General features: G+C 40.2%; 1 protein-coding gene across 3 annotated transcripts in view; it reads left to right on the top strand.

Annotated features, from left to right (window-relative positions):
* UST (uronyl 2-sulfotransferase) overlaps positions 1–16,742 on the top strand; it is a 317,673-nt gene that overhangs the window by 148,947 nt on the left and 151,984 nt on the right. The window lies entirely within an intron of this gene.

The following is a 16,742-nucleotide window of genomic DNA, read 5'->3' on the forward strand; positions in this document are numbered from 1 at the left end:
TCCTCTTCAGCTCATGGGGACCCTCGTGATTAAACTGGGTCCACTTGATTAACCCAGGGTAATCTTCCCATCAAAAGTTCTCTTTTTGTGTGTGTGTGATATAACAAACCATATTCACAGATTCTGGAGGTTGGGACGTGGACATCCTTAGTGGAGGCGGGGGACATTATTCTGCTTTCCACGTGTATCTTTCCCTTTCCTCTGCCTACTGAGAAAAGGTGCATGGGATGGAAATTTTCTGAAATATTGCGTTTCTGAAAATGGTCTTTATTCTATCCTTGATTAATTGTTTGATGGAATGAAATTCCTGATGGGGAATCTGTATTAACCGGGATGGGCTAGGGTGATGCAAAATCCAGTTGGTACATAAGTTTATATTTTGCTTATATTAAGACCCTTAGTGAGACCAGTGGGTCCACTGGTTCTCAGGGAAGCTCGTTTCAGGAGCTCATTCCATCTTATGGCCGTCCAACCAGCTCATACTATCTCAGGTTGGACCTTCATGTCACTCTGGCATTGGAGAGAGGAGCTGGGAATATGTGAGACTTCTCATGCCTTCATCCTGGAGATGACCCATGTTACTTCTGTGAGTAGTCAGTTGGCCAGAACTGCTCAGCTGCAAGGGGACTGGGAGCATCAAAATCGTTTCCCCTCTGAATGTTAATGGTCCTTTCCCACCTTATTCTAGCTTATGGTGTTTCTGTTGAGAAGACTTATTCTTCACCCTTCATATGGAAATCTCATCTGTCCGTATAGAAGCTTCTTATTCCTAGTATTCTAAAATTTTGTGATTTTGTGCCTAGAATGTGTCACTTTTCAGGTACTATTGTCAATACTCAGTGGACATTGTGATCAGGAAACTGATTCTGTTCTGGGATCTTTGCTTGACTTTTTTTCACTGATGATTTTTCCTCTGCATTCTATCTTTTTGTCTTTCTGGATCTCCTCTCATTTGGATGTTGAACCTCCAGGACTAATTGGTTATATTTCTTATCTTTGTTCTTTTTATTTTTATTTTCTTTGTATTTTTGCTCTATGATCTGGAAGAGTTTCTCAACTGGGACTTCCAACTTTTCTATTGTTTCCTCCTCATTGTTCTCATATTTTTAATGGGCAAGAACTTGTTGGTGCTGTTTATTCTTCTCTGAATGTTCTTAGTTATAACATTCCTCAGTTTCATAAAAAGCTTTTGCATTTCTTACAAAAAATTATTCCAAGATATTTTACCTTTTTTTTGGTTGTTATTTTGAATGAAATATTTTTTCACTGTATTTTACATTAACTGTGGAATACTGAAAAATTATTGACTTTGTGCATTATATATACTCACATATCTGAGCTTTTTATTTTAATACTTTTTCCATTCTTTTTCTTAATAGAGATTCACCTAACAGAGGAACAATATTCATTGTATCTCTTCCTTTCTAATTCTGTTTCAGGTTTTATAACATTATCCAGAATAATATTAAATAATATAAAGTCAATGGTGGGGCACTGGGTATCAGTTATCACCATGTCATCCACATTTATAACACGTACCTGGCATATTTTGTTGTTGTTGTTCAGTCGCTCAGTCATGTCCAACTCTTTGTGACCCATGGACTGCAGCACACCAGGCTTCCCTGTCCTTCACTATCTCCTCAAACTTGTGTCCAGCAAGTCACTGATGCTATCCAACCATCTCATCTTCTGTCTTCCCCTCCTCCTCCTGCCCTCAATCTTTCCCAGCATCAGGGTCTTTTCCAGTGAGTTGGCTCTTTGCATTAGGTGGCCAAATTATTAGGGCTTCAGCTTCAGCAACAGTCCTTCCAATGAATACTCAGGATTGATTTCCTTTAGGATTGACTGGTTTGATCTCCTTGCAGTCCAAGTGACTCTCAAGAGTCTTCTCCAGCTCCGCAGTTTGAAAGATTCAGTTCTTCCATGCTCAGCCTTCTTTATGGTTTAATTCTCACATCTGTACATGACTACTGGAAAAACCATAGCTTTGACTAGACGGACCTTTGTCGGCAAATTCCTGGCACATAGTAGCACTCAATATTTGTCAAATCAATGAATAGTGGTTATAAAAACATCTTTTGTATTACTTGAAACTTTAATGATAATGCTACAAATGTTTTATTAGTAAGTATAATTTTAGTTGACATTTCATTGAAGATAGATATTCTTTATCATGTTAATGAAATATCTTTAATTTCCTGGTTATTTATGAGAATCATGTTCCCTTAGTGACTTGGTATTTTGCACTTAGAAACATGTGTTGAACTGAATTAATTCACTTTTACTTTAACTGAGGGGAGAGAGAAAGAAATTTGCATGTATAAACAGGCACTTTTTATCGATATTTGATGTCTTATCTTTACTGGTAACCTGGAAGAAGAAATGCCAAGAAAAATCTCTGAATTTGCAGGTAACTCTAATCTTTTGGGAGGATGAGGGTTGAGGGCTATTGCTAAACCACAGGAATATCTACTAGGCCCAGTGTCCTTGTCAGCTGCCACCCAGTATAGTACTGCATTCCGAAGAGGCTATCAAAATGTTGGCAGTCCTCCAGCAGAGATCGTAGCTGTGCCATGAGCAAGCTATGATTTATCTATACCTGGAAGATTATATGCAGTTTTAGTCAACAAAGAGCAAAAGAGGCATAATTGAGCTGGAGAACATCCAGAGAGTAACAACTAGAATGATCTTGGAAGATGGAAGAAAAGACTAAACGGATTTCTGCAAAGATATCAGCACAGGAAAATGATCAAAATCTTTAAAGCCAGAAGGAATATATGTTTGAGGTAAACACAAAACTGTTCATCAAGGCCTCAAACACATCTCTGATCTGAAATAAATAGACACAGTGTCCTGCAAATCTTAAATAAAAGTATAAAAACTGAAGGAAAATTCTGCTTTTTGTGGAGGATAATGAACCCCTGGATTTCATTTGCCCAATTGATAGTGCAGGCCAAAACTATAAATCAGTCCTCATAAAAGTTTATATAATTCATGGATGACAAATCCATAATGGATTAGGACAAGAACAAGGTTGCTTAAAGGGATAGCCTAATGTTTCAGAGTTTGTGTTCTTGAATCCACGAAGAGCAGTCTTATTTTATGTATAATAGAAAAGGAACATTCTTCTTCCCCCAATCAGAGCATCATTTAGTAATTATTGACTCTCATTGATAGTTGAGTCATTATTGATGCTTATCTTTTTTTTAATTAATTTATTTTATTTTATTTTTTAACTTTACAATGTTGTACTGGTTTTGCCATATATCAAAATGAATCTGCCACAGGTATACATGTGTTCCCCATCCTGAACCCTCCTCCCTCCTCCCTCCCCATACCATCCCTCTGGTTGTCCCAGTGTACCAGCCCCAAGCATCCAGTATCGTGCATCGAACCTGGACTGGTGATTCATTTCATATATGATATTATACATGTTTCAATGCCATTCTCCCAAATCATCCCACCCTCTCCCTCTCCCTCTCCCTCTCCCTCTCCCTCTCCCTCTCCCTCTCCCTCTCCCTCTCCCTCTCCCTCTCCCTCTCCCTCTCCCTCTCCCTCTCCCTCTCCCTCTCCCTCTCCCTCTCCCACAGAGTCCAAAAGACTATTCTATACATCAGTGTCTCTTTTGCTGTCTTTAAATCATTCTTTGGATTGCTGCTGTTTAGACTACCCATATTGCGGGGCTCTACTTAAATCCTGCACCTACCTGCCCTACCTGGGTAGTGGCTGCCCTACCTGGAGACTCTATTGTGTGACCACTTTAGAACAAGGAGCTTGAAGATCCCAATAGAAACCCAGGCTCCAGTTCCTACTAGTTCTTAGAACTGACAAAAGCCAACTATTCTTTCCGAGTTTTGTTTTTCTCACTTATAAGATGGAAGTAATGATTTCCCTGTATTCTTCACATTCACATTTTTGTGAAAGGAAATATTGCTTGTGAAAGTGCTTTGGAAGCTGTAAGGTGCTGGCTGTGTCACTGATCGGTAGAGATGGGGATGGCCTGTTTCTCGAAGCTGTAGGTCTTCAGGGAACTGCCAACCTCTTTTCCCAGACTCCTGAGAGGACCTCCCTCAACAAGTGAACCCCACTGTGGCCTGCTGCTCTGGTGAGCTGGCTTGACTCTGTGGAGGTACAGGGTTTTGTTTTGCTCCTGAAACCTAAAGCCTAGAGAAGGGCAGAATGAGTGACAGCCTGCAGCTCTCTTCCGGGTTCACACGCTCATCTTGACCTTGAGCTTTTACCACCTGAAGGTGACCTTTTAGCTTGTCCCTTATCTGACGGTGAGAAGACATAGAAAGGGAATGATAGCCATTTTCTCGAGACCAGGGGTCAGAGCAGAACCAGCTGGACTCTTCCCCGTAGCCTTTCCCTGAAGCCATAGACAGGCTCCCTCTTGGCCTTTTTTCCCTCAGTAAGGGAAATTGGGAACCATTTACTTATTGCATTAGCTATATGGAACGTTGGAGGAAAAAAGCAACGTGAAGCAGGCCAACAACAGGAAGAGGCCAAGATAGACAGCCAAGTGGAAAATGGCTTTAAAAACCTTTATACAGTACCTTGAGAGCTTTATTCCTTGCCACCATGGCCTAATTTTGTCCTTGAGCAGTGCATGACCTTAAGGATTCCTCCTCCTCCATGAAGGTAGCCTTGAGCTCCTGTTAGAGATCAGAGTGTACAAAACTATAAACCACCACAATGTTAATTATGGTCTTATAATACTCTCCTATTACAGTGGAGAGCATATACCATGATAACCATTATTATGCACTGTAACTGTCGCCTGTGTGTATATGTTTTTATCTCCCCAACTATATAGTAATTCCTTAAGGGCACGGAACATGTTTTATACATCCTTTTTGGCTTAAAGGATATGTACTGATTATGCATACCTAGAGGAATCCTTTCATCTGGCCGTTTCAGAGGTATGCAGCGGGCCTGCCAGTGATGTAAGCTGAATCCAGCATGATTGCACGATGCAGTGCTGGCTTCGTATGGTGCTATAGGGCACTCATAATCAGAGGTGGGCTGGAAAGGGGGACCCTTCTTGTACGGACTCATTTCTTTCTCCAATTTTATTCTCATGCCTTTCCCATTTTTTTCTCTCTTCTTCAAAACCAGATGTTCCCCTTGCCTTGGGCAAAAAGAATATCCTGTTGGAAATATATGTCTGGGCATTAAGGGAAATAGGCAGACTGTAGTTGTATGAGGATTTCAGGTTCCTGTATTTAGAATTCGATTCTGTGCTAAAATTTAACTGCATCCTGGGTAAAAATATCAGAAGAGGAAAAAAAAAAAAAAAAAAAAAACTGATCTGGGTTTGTCGTCTGTCTACTTAGACAAGTTATAGGGATTATCCGGTGCATGCGTGCTAAGTTGCTTGAGTCATATCAGACTCTTTGTGTCCGTATGGACTATAGCCTTCCAGCCTTCTCTGTCCATGTGATTCTCCAGGCAAGAATACTGGAATGGGGTTCCATGCCCTCCTCAGAGGATCTCTCTGACCTTGGGATTGAACCCGCATCTCTTACATCTCCTGCATTGGCAGGGCGGGTTTTACCACTAGCGCCACCTGGGGAGCCCTGGATTATGCAGTAGATGTTTCTAAACTTTCAAAATTTGTTGAGATAACAGATAATCACTGAGGAGTGATGTTGCTAGCATGATTGCTATTGTAACACAGTGAATGAGAGATCAACTTCTAGAGCTTAGTAAGCTTGCCTACAAATTTAGACTCTGCCTCTTACTGTGTCATTTGGGTCAGATTTCTGAATGTCTGTTATTCTCAGTTTTCTCATTTGTATAATAGAGACAGAAGTCTCTATTTGATAGAGTTGTTAAAAGGATTGATTGAAAGAAACCATATAAAATGCTTAGCACAGTCCTAGTACAAATTGCATTATCTAAGTTATATTCCCTAATGCCACTAATTGATGAATTGTGTTTTACCAGGTCCTGATCTGAATTGCTAAATATTTATAAATATTATTTTAACAACTGTCCATTTGTAATACCTGTTGAAACCTTTCAGGATAAATGTTTTAAATGAACTTGATTATATATGTTTTGTGGCATTTGGTTCAAGCCAGATCAATTTGTTTTAGCCAGGTTTTTTTTTTTCCCTATGAAAAGTGCTTTTTGTTACTGAGCATTTTTAATAGGTTTACATAATGTATTTTTAATCAATGACATAGTAGGATACTTTTATAGATTATGATTTTATCCAATTAGAAAGGTAAAGAGCTATTTAATTATTGGTATGTACTGATATCCAATTAGTACTCTAGTGAAATGTCCCAGAGAATAATTTCATTTCAATATCCTGGACTTTCGAGGGTGTATTTTTTATCGTGGTATGTGTGAAAGTCAACTATTGTTATCCAAAATAATAAAAGCTACTATTTTGCTTATTGAATTTGATTGTTTTACTTATCTTTTAATATTTTGAGTGTGTATTCACAGATTTATAGTTTTATATTTTAATTATAAATGTCAAATTTCTATTGACTTTGAACAGTAATTTGAATGAGTTATACAGACAATAGATTTTCAGCCACATTTAATTAAAAATACAAATGAAAGATGAATTTTCTCTTATTTTAATTACCAAATAATTTTGTAATAATTTGTAATATAATATTTGAAAATAAAAATTTTTTACAGCATCACAAAAAGGCTACTGATGGAAACGCTGAATCATCCCTTTATACAGTCTAAGAACTTAGATTATTTCATTGGTTCACATGAATTTCATTCATTAACCTTAGCAAAACTATTTTCAATAGCTTACTCTTAATCTAATTATTTACAATTGATGTTCTGGTAGTATGATCACTGAATACCTGAGTTATGGCTCAAAGCCACGATTCCTTCAAAGTTAAGGATTCTAAGGCTGTTTATTCATACATTTTTTGACATATTCTCTATTTCACTATTTTAAAAGCAGAATTATCTTTTTGTCATACGTTCTTTAAATGTTATGTAAATATAGTGTTTCTAATATTATTTTATTGGAAATTATATTTATCTTATAATGTTCTTTTTGAGAGTAAATATATTTTAGTGAAACTTGTTCTCAATTTATCTTGTCAGAAACTCAAATGTCATGAAAAGTAATTCAACTTTTCCATATTTAAGAAGCTCTGATTATAATGAATGCTAATATATGTAAACGAAAAGGCCCTGTCCTTTTGGCCTTCAGTAGTCTCAATGACAGTGTTCCAAACAATCCTCCAACAGCACAGATTAAAATGCTCTTCCTGCTTCTCAGAAATCACCCTGTAGAGCACAGAGAACGACATGGTTTCCTGATAATTGTGCTAAGGGCACTAAAAATAGACGGTCGGTTTTTAAATGTCTGATTTAGTATTCTTCCATATATGTATATATAAAAAGATTGAAAAACTCCGTCTCACTCTAAGAAGATTCTACTAGTATTTCATTCCAGGTGTCTAAAGGAGCTTTGGGCAAGCAGCTTTCGTTGTTTGTTTTTGTCTTTGTAGTGGAGCCTGTAGGTAGGTACCTCGGTACTGAGATGCTCTCAGAACCTGCATCATTCATGCAGTGTTGTTTAGCATTGCCGCCCTTGGGACGCACGTTAGCAGAGGGGACAGGGGACGTGTGCTGGCAGTCCACCTCCGTTCTCACTTAGGAAATTGCCAGCCTCTGCTCCTGCCTTCTAAAGTAATTACTTTGCTATGGTCGAAGTACCTGGCAAGAAGATAAACCTTTCACTAGACAGAAATTCCTCAAGTACTTTCCCCCCATCAAACATGATGGCAGATGTGTTGGGTCTGGATGTCCAAATAGGCAAGTTCCATTTTCACAGAATCAATAGTGCATCCCATTTTAAGAATTATTGTCTTAATTATGCAAATATAGAAAGAACTAACAAACCTTAGCGGGGAAAAGCAACAGGCAGCTGTTCTGCTTTATTTAGGGGGAGGGATGTTATCTTCTACTTATTTAATGATTTAGAAGTTTGTTTTCTATAAATGGAGACTAGAGCTAATTTGATTTTGTTGGAAAAACGCAGATAAGTTTTATAATCAAAATATTGTTTTGCCAAAAAAGTTTATTTGGGTTTTTCTCTAAGATATGGTGAAAAAACGTGAACGAACGTTTTGGCCAATCCAAAAGATTCTTTCAGTATCTTAGGCAATTGAGGACAAGTGTGCGCGCATGCTCAGTCACTCAGTCGTGTCTCACTCTTTGCAACCCCGGTGGACTGAGCCTGCCGGACTCCTCTGTCCATGGGATTAAATCTTCTAAGGTAACCCTGAATGCTTTTTGGACTCTCCTTCTTCCCTAGTCCCCTTCTCTTTCTTCCAGAACTCTGCTCCAGGTGTGAAGGAAAATCCATTTCCCTCCTCAGTCTAACTTTGTTGTTGCTTAGTCGTTAAGTCATGTCTGACTCTTTTGTGACCCCATGACCTCACATGCCAGACTCTTCTGTCCATGGGATTTTCCAGGCAAGAATACTGGAGTGGGTTGCCATACATTCTCCAGGGGATCTTCCCAGCCCAGGGACTGAACCCACATCTCCTGCTTTGGCAGGCAAGTTCTTTATCATTGAGCCATTAGGAAAGCCTCTTCAGTCTTACTGCTGCTGCTGCTAAGTCACTTCAGTCATGTCCGACTCTGTGCGACCCCATAGACAGCAGCCCACAAGGCTCCCCCGTCCCTGGGATTCTCCAAGCAAGAGCACTGGAGTGGATTGCCATTTTCTTCTCCAATGCATGAAAGTGGAAAGTGAAAGTGAAGTCGCTCAGTCGCGTCCGACTCTTAGCGACCCCATGGACTGCAGCCTACCAGGCTCCTCTGCCCATGGGATTTTCCAGGCAAGAGTACTGGAGTGGGGTGCCATTGCTTTCTAGCCCATCTATTTAAGCCACAACCACAGGCTCATAACCTTGAAGAAAGTTAATGAAATTAACTCAGAACTCTTAGATTGGCCCCTTTCTCTCACTCCCTCCATCATCAGAGTTAGTTCAGCTTTCTAATAAATGTAGGTATGTATATCTGTATACTATACATACTTGTAAAAGGCACGAGGCTGGGTGTGCACAAACGTAACATTTCCTCTTCCCTTTCCTTTCCTCCCTTCTCCTTGTGGCCAGTCAGGTTCCCTGAGGTTTTGTGTGCCCTCAGGGCAGTAGCATCTTGCCCTGATGCTGTTCTCTCTTTGGGATCATCCCAAGTCGTCTTTGTTGCTTCTCCATCTGAGTCAGATGACCCTGGCTCACCAGGGCCTCTGAGCAACAAGCCCATGCATGCTACACCCTCCTTGTCCTGACCCCAGGTCCCTCTGGCCCTGTTTCATAGCTTCAGAAAAACTCCAGAAGACTTCTCATAGTGACCTGCCCTCAGGACCATGTATCTGGGTAGCTCCCTTAGTCATTACCCCACTTAAATCTCAAGCTTTGGTCAGGAGCGAGGCCTCTTGTTACAGCCTAGAGCCTCCAAAGACACATCTGTGAGGCCAGCCCCTTGTCCTCTGGGATTCCCGCAAATGATCTGTGGTTTCTATCAACCTGACTCTCCCCAAAACACTTGGTCAGGGCCCAGACCTTTTCCTAGGGACCCAGACAGCTTCTAAGAACTAGTCCTAACCCTCTTTATCCTTATCTCAGTGGCCAACTAAAGCTTTATTGCCTTTTGGGAAGTAACTAGCTCTTGCTGTGTTCTTTCCCCAGTCTTTGATTTTGTTGATAAACTTGATGTCTTCTACCTTCAGTCTTTGCCTTTTAGAACTCTGACTCACTCTTCTCTAGATCACTTAAGGTTGAAAAAATTTGGCTTTCAGAGCAAATAGCTTTCTTAGTAAGTCACAACTGAAACCTTAGGAGTTCAAAAGAGAAACATAAAATAAAAAGAAATTCTCAGGAAAAATAATCAGGTCTGACACTAAAATTGACTTCTTTTTCTATATTGTCTCCTTTCCTTTTTAAGGAAAAAGTGTGTTGTTTTTTGTTCTTGTGTTAGTTGCTTTATTGATTCTGTGCTTTGGGTGGGGGGCAGTTAAGAAGATAGAGGTCAACAGCCTCAAAAAATTTTTAGCAGCAAAAAGATGATAATTTAAAACTAGATTCAAATGCCCCATCTATGCGTCTTTTTTGTAGCAACTTGTGTGCGTTCCTTGATTTCATTTAATTCACTGGAAAATATGTCAGTGAAAATTTCAGTTCATGAGTTGTTTCTTTTTGTCTCAAGATTGCTTATCAGATGACATATAACAACATGTAATCATAACAGAAGAAAAGGACAGAGAGAGAGCAGGCTGATATCACTGCATCGGTTCTGAGCCGTTTTATTAAATTCTGTACTTCAGTGAATTTCAGGCCTTGCTGTCGTTCATCAGTAACTCAACCCTGTGGTGTATAATTTAAGAGAAAGCAGGATCAAGGAGAAGCAACTCTTATCTCCCTTGCCTGTGCTTGTAATGGCTGCCATCATTTATCCACAGGGAGAAATGAGCAATTGGAAACATTCCTCTTTGGCCGGCCAGAACCTGTTCATAGTTTGTTTGGCAAGAAATGAAGATAAAGAGTTATCAGGTGTGGTAGATTATCCCTGGAGTCTGTGTTTTATTTTTATCTTTCCATGAATCACCCTCTGATAAGCACAGGGGACGGCACTTAGAAAAGAAAATCTCTTTGGAGAATAAGAATTTAATTCTGCTGCAGAATGCCAACGAGATGATCATTTCACAGTGAGCTGTTCATTGCGCATTACGACAGAGCAGATGGGAGCATCTAGGTGGTTTTCCGAAAGATCGGTTATCAAATGATAAACTGTGTTTGAATCTAGGGGAATCTTGTTAAAATGCAGAAGATCTGGAGTGGGACCTGAGACTACGTTTTCTGAAAAGTTCCCGGGTTATGTTACTGTTACTGGTGCCTGGTTCTCACCTTACACAGCAAAGTCTTAACTTAGGTGTTTCAAATAGCTTTGTGCAGAAATTTCATATTGAAGTGGTGGAGCTAGTAGGGATTTGCAATGCCAGTGTTTTTTACGGATCCCTCAGCTTGCCATCATTAAAGAAATTGTCCAGCTAGAAACCAAGAGTTTAAGCAAGGATCATCTGTCAATGCTCCACTCTGGCCAGATCAGCACCTCTGCAAATGTCCACCTTGAATTTGCTCTGAGGTTCTGACCCAACTGTTGGAAGGGTTGCTTGAAGAATGCCTTTATTCTAGACTCTCTCCACCTGCAAGACTCCCTATCAGAACTATAATACATAAAACCCAGTGTTTACATGAGCAAGCATTTCTGCAGCTGTGCAATTTTATAGGGATCAAAAAACTTCTGTGAGGACTGAGGTGACCCAAGAAGCCAGCTAGAAAAGATTTGATGTAATTATGTTAATTCATCAAAAGATAATTTCATTTTCAGTGATGAATGGCCCTAAATTTTTGGACCTTGATAAGAAGGATTTTCAGAGGAAAACCATGAGCAGTGAGTAGTTGATTCTTCTCCTGGGATTGTGATTTCTTAACACGAAATCCTTGTTCCAATGCTTTGACTTTCTTATGCCAGTTCAAATAAGCTTCTGATTCTATTAATTCTTGTTTCTATGGAGAAGAATCTGCCATATTGAAAGAAAGCTGTTTTGGTCCTCATATCCCAGCTACACCAATTACCAACACACAGGAGCTGTGGACTGAATGTTTGTTTCCCCTCAAAATTCATACATGAAACTCTAATCCCTGGTGTGGTGGCATTTGGAGGTGGGGCCTTTAGGAGGTAATTAGGTAATAAGGGTGGAATGCTCAGGAATGAGATTAGTGCCTTATAAAGAAGAGATATGAGAGAAAGGACATCTCTCTCTGCTGTGTGAGGTTATAGGAAGGAGGCAGCCATCTGCAAAGTAGGAAGAGAGTTCTCACAAGGAACCCAGTCAGACTGTGCCTTGGTCTTGGACTTCTCAGCCTCCATAACTATGAGAAATAAATATCTGTTGTTTAAGCCACCCCGCATATGGTATTTTTGTTATGCAGTCCAAACTGACTAAGACACGTGGTCTAGTCATGTCCAGCTCTTTGCAACCTAATGGACTATAGCCTGCCAGGCTCCTCTGTCCATGGGATTCTCCAGGCAAGAATATGGAATGGATAGCCATTCCCTTCTCCAGAGGATCTTTCTGACCCAGAGATCAAATCTGTACCTCTTACATCTCATGCATTGACAGATAGGTTCTTTACCACCAGCACCACCTGGGAAGCCCCATTTTATTTCATATATATACTCAAATCCTGTACCTCATCCTTGAACTGTTTTGTATCAGATCTCACATATCATGTCCTTTCATCTATGAACGTATCAGTATCTATTCCTACAAATATGTATATAAGAGCACTAAAAATATAATTGCAATACTATTATTTCAGCTTTAAAAATTAACAGTAATACTTTAAGATCATCAGAAATCCATATGGAATTTGTGTTTCCCTGATAGCCTCAAAATGTTTTCAGTTGGGTTTGTTCAAGTCAGTTTCCAAGGATGTTTCTACATATATTGTATTTGTTGATATGTCTCAAATCTCTTTTAATGTGTACATTCTTTTTCTTCTCCCCCACCACACTCCCAAGCACACTTTGAAATTTATTTTGAAGAAACTGAGCCATTTGTCTGGCCAGAGTTTCCTACATTACAGATTTTGATGACTGCATTCCTGTGGTATTGTAAAACATATTACTCTGCTTTCTGTAGTTCCTGTAAATTGGTGATTAGATGCAGAGGCTTACTCAGATTCCACAGTGTTTTAGTAAGAATATATCATAGGTGATGCTGAATGCTTCTTGTTGCATCTCATTAGGAGATACACTCATTGGTTTTCTCTCTTTTTCTGCAATATTGTGAAACATGGTTTTATCTTTCATATAAGAGTTCAGAAATCTGGATCAAAGCTGAGATGGCATCTTTGATAAGTGAAATTTAGTATATAGGACTAAATATATAATTATATGTATAATATGCATATTATAAAGTATATGAGATTAAGTTTGGCTACATATAATAAAGAAGACAAAATAAAAGTGGCTTATTCAAAATAGAAGTTGATTGTTCTTATTTATAAAATAAGTCTAAAGATAGACAATACTAGACTGACATCACATCATAGTCATCATAGAGTCATATTTTTGTTCATGGTTTCTATACTTAAGATGGCCTCATGGTCCAAAACGACCACCGAAGCTCAGACATCGTATGTGTCTCTTAGGCTGGTAGCAGAGATGGAGGTGAGGGAGTTGGAAAAAAGTCTAATCTCCCAGCTAAGTCAATCTACTTTAAAAAGCTGTCCCAGAGTCCTAACCAAGGTATTGTGGATATTTCTAAATAGTCACCCATAACTTCAAAGGAAGCAAAAAAATTGTTTATACTGTGGAAATCTGTCATAATATTGATTAGGTGTTCAAAAGATTTCAGGTGGCTACACATAATAAATGTCCATTAAATGAAAGCCTGGCTGAAGTGGGAACTGAAGTAAAATTTGTCCGAGGAAAGGAAAGATACTTCCAATTTGAAGGGTGAAGTGAAGGATGGTTTCCTGGAATGAGTACAAGAGGGTAGGTGTGGAGGGAATGGGTACTTGAGCCAGTTGTGGGGATGTAGGTGTTACATGGAGATGCCCACTGTGCAGTGCAGCACAACTAGCTTCTCCAGGAACCGTATCTGACAGACGGCCACTTCTCTAAACAGGATGTGCCTTTAAAAATGTGCCTCTTATAGAAATAAAAGCAAAAGTAAACAAGTGGGATCTAATCAAACTTAGAAGCTTTTGCACAGCAAAGGAAATCACTAACAAAACAAAAAGATGATCTGTGGACTGGGAGGAAATATTTGTAAACTATATGGCTGACAAGGGCTTAATTTCCAAAATATACAGACAGCACATGCAACTCAATATTAAAAAGTCTAGCAACCCATTGAAAATAGTCAGAGTAGCTAAATAGACATTTCTCCAAAGAACACATACAGATGGCCAATAGTCACATGAAAAGATGTTCAACATTGCTAATTATTAAAGAGATGCAAAACAAAACTACAGTATGGTATCACCTCACCCCAGTCAGAATGGCCATCATGAAAAAGTCTGTAAACAATAAATGGTGGAGAAGGTGTGGAGAAAAGGGAACCAACCGTCTTACACTATTTGTGGGAATGTAAATTGGTGCAGCCACTATGGAGAATGGTAGGGAGGTTCTTTAAAAAACTAAGAATGGAGTTACCATGCAATAACAGTCCCACTCCTGGGCTTGTTCTCTTTTCTCCCACCCTGGAGAAAACTCTAATTTGAAATGATATACACATCTCGATGTTCATAGCAGCACTGTTTACAATAGCTAAGGTATGGGGGCAACCTCATGTCCATTGACTTAGGACGGATGAGTGGACCAATACGTTGTGGTACATACATACAATGGAATGAAAGTGAAAGTCTTAGTCGCTCAATCATGTCTTTGTGATTCCATGGACTGTAGCCCGCCAGGCTTCTCTGTCCATGGAATTCTCCAGGCACAAATACTGGAGTAGGATGCCATGCCTTCCTCCAGGGGATCTTCCCAACTGAGGGATCGAACTCGGGTCTCCTACACCGTGGGCAGTTTCTTTACCATCTGAGCCACCAGGGAAGGCTATACAATGGAATACTACTCAGCTATTTTTTTAAAAAGGAAAGAAATAATGCCATTTGCAGCAACATGGATGGACCTAAAGATTATCATTGTAAGTGAAGTAAGCCAGACAGAGAAACACAACTGTCATACGATTTCACTTATATGTGGAGTCTAAAATATGATACAGAGGGAATTTCCTGCAGTCCAAAGGTTAGGACTTGAAGCTTTCACTCCTAGGGCCTGGGTTTGATCCCTGGTAAAAGAACTAAGATCCCTCAAGCCAAACAGCATGACCAATAAATAAATAAAATATGATACAAATGAATTTATTCACAAAACCAACTCAGAGACATAGAAAACAAACTTATGGTTACCAAAAAGGAAGGCAGGGGAAGGATAAATTAGGAGTTGAGATTAGCAAATACAAATTACTATATAAAAAGTAAACAATAAGGTCCACTTTATAACACAAGGAACCATATTCAATATCTTATAATGAACTATAATGAAAAGATAAAATAGTAAACAAGGATGTGCCCAGAATGCTCCATGACATCCTGTGATTTTGTGTTCAGTCCTATCCAACTCTTTGCGACCCTTTGGACTATAGCCTCCTGGGTTCCTCTGCTCATGGGATTTCCCAGGCAAGAATACTGGAGTAGGTTGCCATTTCCTCCTCCAGGGGATCTTCTCAACCCAGGGATCGAACCTGTGTCTCCTCCATCACAGGCAGATGCTTTACCGCTGAGCCATCAGGGAAACCTCACCCAGAAAGTTTATGCACTTATATTTTCAAATAAATGGCCTATTCAGCTGTTTTGTTTTGTTAGGAACTTTTGAAATGGAAAGCTTAATAGCTAAGGTGTTTTGGGTGCTTACCGTTTGCTCACTGTTTGGGATAGTTTATGTTTAAACCTCATAGCCGATGAAATTGGTTCTATCATCAACCCATTTTACAAATGGAGGAAGTGAGACCCAAAAAGGTTAAGTAATGCCTAATGTCACATTGCTGGTAAGAGGTAGGCTGGGATTTGAACCCTGGCACCATGGAAATCAGTCCTGAATATTCATTGGAAGGACTGATGCTGGAGTTGAAGGTCAATACTTTGGCCACCTGATGCAAAGAACTGATTCATTGGAAAAGACCCTGATGCTGGGAAAGATTGAAGGCAGGAGGAGAAGGGGACAGCAGAGGATGAGATGGTTGGATGGTATTACCAACTCTATGGACATGACTTTGAACAAGCTCCAGGAATTGGTGATGGACAGGGAAGGCTGGCATGAGGTAGTCCTTGGGGTCTCAGAGTTCGACAGGACTGAGCGACAGAACTGAACTGACCACGCTATACGGGCTTCCCTGGTGGCTCAGATGGTAAAGAATCTGCCTGCAATGCAGGAGATGTAGGTTTGATCCCTGGGTCAGGAAGATCCCCTGGAGAAGGAAATGGCTGCCCATGCCAGTGTTCTTGCCTGGAGAATCCCATAGAGAGAGGAGCTTGGTGGGCTACAGTCCATGGGGTCACAAAGAGTCAGACACGACTGAGCGACGAACACTTTCACCATGTTGTCTTGTAATAGATCAGTGCGGGACAGGGAAGCCTGGCACGCTGCCTTCCATGGGGTTGCAAAGAGTCGGACATGACTGGGCAACTACAACAACAACAGTACATATTTGCCTTGAGTGTTTTTTTTGTGAATTGCTAGAGGAAGCAAAAGGACGGAGATGGGGTGTTGGTATTAACTCTGTTTCATCATAAGTAGTGAAATGGATGAGAGATGGTCTGGGTTTTATAGTTGAGTACCAACATGGTTCTGGGCTCGGGATGTCCCAACACCCGTGCTGGGAGGAGGGCATGCACTGGCAGCTGTCAGGCTAGGACGTTAATAGGAGCTCTTGGACCCCAGAACTTGGGTCAGCCCTCTGAGCCACCTCCCTCCCTTCTTCCTTTCCTCCACCTCTGGGGGTGGGGGGGTTTGAAAGGGGCGCTGTGGCCCTTCCCTGAGGCTGACCTCACACATACCCCAAGCACCTTGCACCGGAGCACAGCACTTCTTAGATTTTGCAGGCCTCAGATGTTCAGTACAATGTTATTACTTGTATTTGGCCTCTGGTTTGCCATAGGCCA

The sequence above is a fragment of the Bos indicus genome, chromosome 9 (genome assembly GCF_029378745.1).
Source record: "Bos indicus isolate NIAB-ARS_2022 breed Sahiwal x Tharparkar chromosome 9, NIAB-ARS_B.indTharparkar_mat_pri_1.0, whole genome shotgun sequence".
Classification (NCBI taxonomy): Eukaryota; Metazoa; Chordata; class Mammalia; order Artiodactyla; family Bovidae; genus Bos; species Bos indicus.